Source organism: Mastomys coucha, unplaced genomic scaffold (assembly GCF_008632895.1).
Source record: "Mastomys coucha isolate ucsf_1 unplaced genomic scaffold, UCSF_Mcou_1 pScaffold22, whole genome shotgun sequence".
Lineage (NCBI taxonomy): Eukaryota > Metazoa > Chordata > Mammalia > Rodentia > Muridae > Mastomys > Mastomys coucha.
This window is the reverse complement of record NW_022196905.1, coordinates 56,474,910-56,483,876: the sequence shown is the minus strand read 5'-3', so window position 1 is coordinate 56,483,876 and position 8,967 is coordinate 56,474,910. Positions and strand designations below refer to the sequence as shown.

Below are 8,967 nucleotides of genomic sequence, written 5' to 3'. Positions count from 1 at the left end.
AGGGAAGGGGCAGAGGAGGACGCTGAACACCCTCTGTCACTCGGAAGCTGAGAGGATCGTGTCCCTGCCACCATGCGGCTCCCCTGGGAGTCGTGGGGCCTGTGGCTCCTGGCTGGCTGCTCAGGTCTCAGAAACTCACCTGAGAGAAAATGGCGGATCCCGCCCGGGTCTCTGGCCTAAGGCGCCTCCGGGCTGGCTGCTCCAGTCTCAGAACCTCACCCGAGAGAAAATGGCGGATCCCACCTGGGTCTCTGGCTTAATGTGCTCTCTGGAGGTAGGCCCTCCACTTGCAGGGAAGGGGCAGAGGAGGACGCTGAACCCCCTCTGTCACCGGGCATTCTATTTTTTTATGTTGTTATTGAGGAGCAGCATCCTTAGTCCATGGTAAACTGATAGGATACAAGGAATTATTTCAATCTTCTTGTATCTGTTGATGCCTGATCTGTAACCAATTATATGGTCAATTTTGGAGAAGGTACCATGAGGTGCTGAGAAGAAGTTATATCCATTTGTTTTAGGATAAAAAATTCTATAGTTATCTGTTAAATCCATCTGTTTCATAACTTCTGTTAGTCTCACTGTGTCCTGGTTTAGTTTCTGTTACCATGATCTGTCCATTGCAGAGAATCAAGTGTTGAAATATCCCACTACTATTGTGTGTGGCGTAATATGTTCTTTGGGCTTTAGTAAAGTTTCTTTTATGAATGTAGATGCTCTGCATTTGGAGTATAGAGGTTCAGAATTGAGAATTCATCTTGGTAGATCACACATTTTATGAATATGAAGTGTCCCTCCTGATCTTTTTTGATCACTTTAGGGTGAAAGTCGATTTTATTCGATATTAGAATGGCTACTCCAGCTTTTTTCTTGGGACCATTGGCTTGGAGAATTGTTTTCCATCCTTTCATTATGAGGTAGTGTCTGTCTTTGTCACTGAGGTGGGTTTCCTGTATGCAACAAAATGTTGGGTCCTGTTTATTTATCCAATCTGATAGTCTATGTCTTTTTATTGGGGAATTGAGTCCATTTATATTAATAGATTTAAGGAAAAGTAATTGTTGTTTCCTGTTATTTTTGTTGTTAGAGCTGGAATTCCATTCATGTGGCTAACTTCTTTTAGCTTTGTTGGAAGATTACATTTTTGCTTTTTCAGGGATGTAGTTCCCCTCCTTGTGTTGGACTTTTCCATTTATTACCCTTTGAAGGGCTGGATTTGTGGAAACATATTGTGTGAATTTGGTTTTGTCATGGAATACTTTGGTTTTTCCATCTATGGTGATTGAGAGTTTTGCTGGGTATAATAGTCTGGGCTGACATTTCTCTTAGGGTCTGTATGATATTTGCCCATAATATTCTAGCTTTCATAGTCTCTGGTGAGAAGTCTGGTATAATTCTGATAGGCCTGCCTTTATATGTTACTTGACCTTTTCCCCTTACTGCTTTTAGTATTCTTTCTTTGTTTTGTGCATTTGTTGTTTTGACTATTATGTGGCGGTAGGAATTTCTTTTCTGGTCCAGTCTATTTGGAGTTCTATAGGCTTCTTGTATGTTCATGGGCATCTTTCTTTAGGTTAGGGAAGTTTTCTTCTATAAGTTTGTTGAAGATATTTACTGGCCCTTTAAGTTGGAGGTCTTCACTCTCTTCTATACCTATTATCCTTAGATTTGGTCTTCTCATTGTGTCCTGGATTTCCTGGGTGTTTTGGGTTAGGATCTTTTTGCATTTTGCATTTTCTTTGACTGTTGTGTCAATGTTTTCTATGGTATCTTCTGCCCTTGAGATTCTCTCTTCTATCTCTTGTATTCTGTTGGTGATGCTTGCATCTATGTTTCCTGACTTCTTTCCTAAGTTTTCTAACTCCGGAGTTCTCTCTCTTTGTGATTTCTTTATTGTTTCTACTTCCATTTTTAGGTCCTGGATGGTTTTACTCAATTCCTTCACTCATCTGTTTTATTGTGTTTTCCTATAGTTCTTTAAGGGATTCTTGTGTTTCCTCTTTAAGGGTTTCTACTTGTTTACTCGTGATCACCTGTAATTCTTTATGGGACTTTTTTTTTGTTTCCTCTTTAAGGTCTTGTACCTCTTTACCTGTATTCTCCTGTATTTCTTTAAGGGAGTTATTCATGTCCTTAACTTCTTCTAGCACCATCGTGAGATATGATTTTAGATCAAAATCTTGCTTTTCAGGTGTTTTGGGATATCTAGCATTTGCTGTGGTGGGAGTACTAGGTTCTGATGAAGCCAAGTAATCTTGGTTTCTGTTGGTAGGATTATTGCATTTGCCTTTCACCATCTGTTGTTCTCTGGTGTTAGATATTCTTGCTGTCTCTGACTAGAGCTTGTTCCTCCTGTGTGTCTGTAAGTCTGTGTCAGTACTTCTGGGAGATCAGCTCTCCTCTGGTAAATCCTGGGTGAAAATGGATGAGTCCCTGGGTTAAAGCACTCCCTGGAGGCAGGCTCTCCACTTGCAGGAAAGGGGCAGTGAGGATTGCAGATCCACTGGTGTCACTCAAAGACTGAGAGGATCCTGTCCCTGCCGCCCTGGGACTCCCCTGCCATGTTTAAATATTTCATCTGTAAAGACATGCAGAGGTCAGAAAAGGGAATTATATCTTTTGGACCTGGAGTTACAGGGATTTGTGAGCTATTCTACCTGAATTTTGGGAAAAAACCCAGGTCCTATGGAAAAGGAATAGCTCTTAACTGCTGAGCCTCCTTTTCAGTACACTGTACCTTATTTTTAAGTGTGTCTATGAGGTTATGTGCCTATGTGTGGTTTATATACATGCATGTGTCTTAATATGTATACATACTTGCATTCTTGGAGAACAGAGGAGAGCATTGGGTGTCCTTCTTTCTCAATTACCAACTCATTCCTCCCTGGCAAAGTCTTTTCCTAAACTTGAAGCTGGTGATGTTCAGTTAGGCTGGTGGCCAGCAAGCCCAAGCTCTCTTTCTGTTTCTGACTACCTTAGCACTAGGATTTCAAGCATGCATAGAAGCACATCTAGCCTTTACTCGAGTACTGGAGCCCAAAAGAATACTGAGATATTATTAGATACATATTTTACATTCTTAAAAAACTAAACAGCTTGCTGTGTTTTGACTTTAAATCATTGTCTATCTTGGCATACATGTGTTTCTGTCACTGTGATTTTCAACAGCATTACCTTTAATTAATTGAAGCACACATGGGCCTCTATAATGGTATGGGAGGTCTTTGTCCACTCCTTCTAGAAATGCCTATATCTAAGTTTTGTCTGAATTATGCATCACTCTTTTCCACCTTTATTTATATAATTCTTTACATAATTGAGCTAAGTTAATCTTTCTTTGTGTTTGAAGGTGTATGTCATATGTGTTAGGGTATAAGTGGTTTGTTGATGTTTGCGAGGGCAGGTGCATATGTGTGAATGTGGATGTGTTTGCGTGCTAGAGATTGAGTATGTGTTAAATGTCATTCTCAATTGCTTTTCCACTTCACTTTTTGAGACAGGGTTTCAAAACTAGAGCACACTGATTTGTCTAGACTGTCAGTAAGCTTCAGGGATCTTATGTCTCTGTTCCCTTAGCTCTGGGGTATAACACTGTGCCTAACATTGTTTTTTATTTTTTAAGGTGTTATATAGATCAAGCTGAGATCCTTATGCTAACACAACAGGCATTCTCTCTCCTCTTTCTCTCTCTCTCTCTCTTTCTCTCTCTCTGTCTCTCTCTCTCTCTCTCTCTCTCTCTATTTCAGTGTGTAGCTGGTTTCATTTGATATTTTATGTATGTTTTTGGTTAATTTCCCTCTCCTAGACTTCTTCATAATTGCCCCCCTTGTACCCTTCAATCTATTTTATTCCCTCTTTCATGTTCACATCACATGTTTTCTTGCTCCCCACCCCACTCCTTCCATAAAGCCATAGAGCCTTCTCCTCTCATGAGCCACTTTCTTGTTTCATGATCTATCTTCAGCAGAACCTAGGATGAACGTTGGTCTGAGACCCAGTTACATTACTTACTATAGTGATTTTTAGATTCATAAAATGTGTGCAAATTTTATTATTTTATTTTATTGATACATGGATAAAATCCCATCTTATATATTTATTCTTGTGTTATCCCCTAAGATCATGTATTTCTCATACATTAAAATCTGTGATTAATTGTGCATTAATTTTTGTGGTGAGTTTCATTTTATTCTCTCTTGCTCTTATTTTTTCTTTCTTCTGAATATGGATGTACAATTGTTCAACTATCATTTTTGAAACATCTTTTCCCCCTCCACATTAAATTGCTTTGGCTTCTTTGACAGAGGTCACTTCATTATATTTTTGTAGCTCTATTTTTCTGACTGTCTTCTCTGTTCCATCGATCTGTTTGTCTAGAGTTTTGGCAATTTCATAACACAGCAATATAGCAAGTCATGGAAGCTTCTCTCCTCAGTCGCCTGGCATACTCCTCTTCAAATTGTACTAGTGACTCAGAGCCTCTTTTACCCATTCACATTTATTCAACAGTGAATTCGCCAGCACCCATGGTTAGCTTTCTGGTATTTTGATTAGGATTGCATTGCATCTGTAGATGAAGTTGTGAACTAGTACATTAACAGTGCTAAAGTTTTCTGTCCAAGAATACAGAGAACTTCCTATTTAAATAGATTTTATTTTTTTCCTCATCAGCATTTTTATACACATTTAATTAAATTTATGGTTTGTTCTTGTTCTTAATGTTACTGTTTTGTGGTTCAATACCAATTAAATTTTAATCACTCATTGCTGGTACATAGGAATGAATTGCTTTTGAAATATTAACTTTATGAACTTCAACCTTCTAAAGCTCTTAATAAGATGGGAGTTTATTTGTTGCTGTTAGCTATTTGGGTGTTTTATATACAAACAATTCCATTATCTATAAAAACTTTCTCTGTTTGTATATTTTTAATGTTTATTGGTTTATCTGTATCTTATAATATGCTGTTGAGTACAACTGAAAAGGAACACGTTCTTCCTCTCCTATTCACATTCAGACAAAATATAGTTTCTTTTGAAGTGTGCTGCTTGTATTTTCCTAGCTATTTCTTATTAAGCTCATGAACTTTGGCTCTATTCTTTTTCAGGCAGATTTTCCTTTTATTTTAGATAGTATGACTTATGCACCAATAATCTGCTTTAGTATACTATTGGTTTAGTTTGTCAGTGCAATGGGTTTAATTAATTGCACTTCAAATGTTTGATTTGACTTCATTTATAGAATAAGTGTTACTTTTTTATGAAACATTTTTTAAATACATCTTTTCAATTAGATCTGGTTGTATCTTATTTAGAAACAAATTAAATAAAATAATGAAAAAATATTGGTCTTTCTTTTTCAATTCTCCCTTGTTTAAATGATTCAGGCCTCAAGGAGTGAAGTACAAAAATATTCTCTTTCCCCATTTTCTGGAAAGATTGCAAAAGTTTGATAGAAAAAAATTGTTCACTCATTCAGTTATGGAAATTTTATGTATTTTGAAGGTAATTAATTATTTTCCCAATTTCTTTAATAAAATCTTATTTAAAATTATATTTTTTATAGGTTGGATATTTGTTAGAGTTTTTTCATCTCATTAGTTACTGGTTCATAGACTTCCATATTTTTTTATTATTCTGTTAGTGCCTATATGATAAGAAAACAACAAGTTCTATTTCATTTCTAGAAGTAAATTATTTCTTTTTCTATTTTCTTGGTCAGCTTGGCTACAGGTTTATAACTGAATTTTTTCTCAATAATCTTGCCTTTGGATTCATCGTTTTCTTTTTTTTCTTTTTCTTTCTTTTTTTTTTTTGTGTGTGTGTTTTCTTTATTTATAATATCTCCTTTCCCAGGTTCCCCACCCTCAAAAAAATACAAATAAAAATGAAAAACAAAATAAAATAAAACAAAAACTAAAACAAACCCCTGTTCCCTCCCTCTCCTCTTGCTCACCAACCCACCCCCTTCTGTTTACTAGCCCTGTCATTCCCCTACACTGGGTCATAGAACCTTCACAGGGCCAAGGGTCTCTCCTCCCAGTGATGACCTACTTGGCCATCTCTGCTATACATATGCTGCTGGAGCCATGAGTCGCACCATGTGTACTCTTTGGTTGGAGTTTTAGTCCTAGGGAGCTCTGAGGGTACTAGTTAGTTCATATTGTTGTTCGTACTACCAGAGGACCCAGCTATACCACTTCTGGGCATATTGGTTCTCCAAGTACACCAATTAGTTAAATGGTCAGCCCCCCAAAATACCTAAAAGTAATATTAACTCAACGGGTTATATTTATATTTATTCATATATGTATATGTGTGTGTATATATATGTATGTGTGTGTATATATGTGTGTATATACATATATACACACATATATACATATATATGCACATACACACAGTAATGCATGTATGGATGCAATAAAAATTGGGAAAAAATCAAGACCATGAGTTTAAATGAGAGTGAGGAAGGGCCTATGGGGAGGGGAAAGAGAAGAGAAAAGTTATTGTAATTATCATAAAATCTCAAAAAATAAATCAAGAAAAGAAAACACATGGATCTGTTTAATATATGTATATACACACAAACATATTCTTAACAAAGTAATGTAGAACTTTCATGGCAATTTCAGTCCTTGTTTTTGTAGCTCTTCTTAATGGTGTTTATTCCTACTTTTTTCCTACTATCTATGCTGTAATTTGTCTACCCTCAGCAAGTGTGTCAATAGGTCAATGGGTCACCCCTTCAGGAAAGAAACATCATTTTCTGTATTTGTTTCTTTTGTTATTGCAATGGCAAAGCAACAGGCAATCAGCAGGTTAAGAGAAGTGGATTTATTTTTGGCTTACAGTTTGAGAGATCTTTGTGGTCCAGTATGGTTGGAAGAGCATGGTGGGAGAAGCAACAGGCTTTTAGCTACTTGTATTGGCAGTCAGGAGGCAAAGAGAGAACAGGAAGTGAAACTGTTATAGAAGAACTCTCTAGGGTGACTTACTTCCTTTAGCACGGTTCCAGCTCTTACAAAGTTTTACCGTATTCCCAAATAGCACCATCATCTAGGGATCAAGTGTTCAAACGGCTATGGGGGATATATGACAGCCAAACCACAATAATATAATAAATATTATTAATATAATATATACATTAAGAAGTTAATAAAAATTTATTCACTATTTTTCCCTAAGTTGAAACCCTATGAATTAATTGGCCTTCTATTAGGAGACTGACAATATGTTTACTTGGGAAACTATGGCATGAGATCATTCTATCAAAATTGTAACCAGAAAATAGATCCCAATGTTGATTTAGTACGCAAGCTCTGGAAACAGAATGAGTCAATTCCTGATCATTTATTTTCTTCTTCCTTGTCTATTGGCATGAAGTCAGCATAAGAGTGAGTTAGAAAAAAATCCAGGACCCATTAATATGACTGATGCAAAAAGCCACTCTAATGAATCTCTGACTCATAGAAACTTTGCTTAAGAAGGTCTGTGGGAATGTCAATGTTGTCTCTGCAAATAGAAGCAGCTGTTTGGTTGAATTCATACTAGTGTTTTTGAGTGGTGGTAAGAGGGTATGTGATCAAAGAAGAAGCCTTTGATTGTTTCTAATATGAAACACAGGTAGGAAATGCATAACAAACATCTTAAATATGTTTGTTTGAAGGTTTGCTCAAAGATCAATACTGATTATCCCATTAGCTGGTTCAGGAAATTAATTCCGGAACACTTTCTTCTCTAATTGGTTTTGTCCAATACATTACAGTCTGCCCAATGAACATTCACTACTGGTGCATGTTTGTCATTAGTCATTGCAAATGACATTACTTATCTCTCTAGTGTTTAGTGTCTGGAAGGGTTGAGGACTGGTCCATTTTATTGCCAAAAAATAAAAAATAAAAATAGAAATAAAAGTGTATTAAAAATCTGCTAGAAATGTATAAGTATTTTTAGTTAGTGCAAAGTAAGCTTAAAGAATTTTTTTAATTAAAAAAAGAATCTTTTGATGTTAATAAGTCAGTGTAGCACAAAGAGTGGGTTTCTGAATTGTCCTCATGTCTAGTCTTTCATAAACTTCGTTCTAGTACCTCATCGTCACTTATGTATCATTGGACTCTCTTCTCCATCCTCATTATAGCTCTTCCTGTTGGCTTTGTTTTCAGACAGCAATCTCAGGACTCCATGAAAAATAATCATCACAATGCTCTGTAACAGCCGATTGTTGTCAGTAGAGCACCTCTGAGAATGACAAGCATATTGTCTGCATTTTAGAGAGTAACACCATGAGCTTTCATACCAGTCCTTTTCTTTAAAGGTAAAGAAAGAAGAAATAAAAATCACCCTCCTATTATTGAAAGAGGTTTTAGAAAGAAAAACAATCACTGTAATCCAGTTTTTATTTTTTATTTTTGTGTGTGTGTGAGAGATTACTATGCCAGATACCTTATCAAGGAATGAGATTTTATATAGTAGTGTAAATACCTTGCCATATACAAAATAACATTATTTTTTAATACTTTCATGTGTTCAATTCAATGTATTTCCAGAAACTGGATATGACAGATGAGTTAATAAAGCAAAATAAATGAAGCAAATAACTGAAATAGACAAGAATGGAAGGAACACATGTTTTCAAACTGTTAGATGCAGAGTACTTTCCCTTAAGCATCATGCCTTGGTTATTCTAATAGGTAAACCTTTCAATAAAAATCATTTCATGCCTTGGTTATAAAATATCCCTTATGTGCATCACTTACCCCAGGTATGGGAGCCATCTTCCTATTTTCCCACTAGTAATATTGACATGCATACTCTGTGAGTATTGTAACACAACTTAGCTCTCATTCTCCAGGAACATGTTTACGAACTAATGCTCATAGATTTCTGGCAGCAATTCTACCTGCAAATAAAGGAAGACAAATGTGTTTTGATCTATTAGCAAGGGTTGAGCCTACAAGTGTTGTAGAG

General features: G+C 36.2%; 1 long non-coding RNA gene across 1 annotated transcript in view; it reads right to left on the bottom strand.

Moving 5' to 3' along the window:
- LOC116070478 overlaps positions 1–8,895 on the bottom strand; it is a 43,814-nt gene extending 34,919 nt beyond the window's left edge. Inside the window, exons 1-2 of the long non-coding RNA XR_004110416.1 lie at positions 8,757–8,895; positions 8,088–8,238 (exon numbers count right to left, since the gene is read on the bottom strand). This is a non-coding gene — a long non-coding RNA (uncharacterized LOC116070478). The remainder of the gene's footprint in view (positions 1–8,087; positions 8,239–8,756) is intronic.
- Between the last annotated feature and the right edge of the window lie 72 nt (positions 8,896–8,967).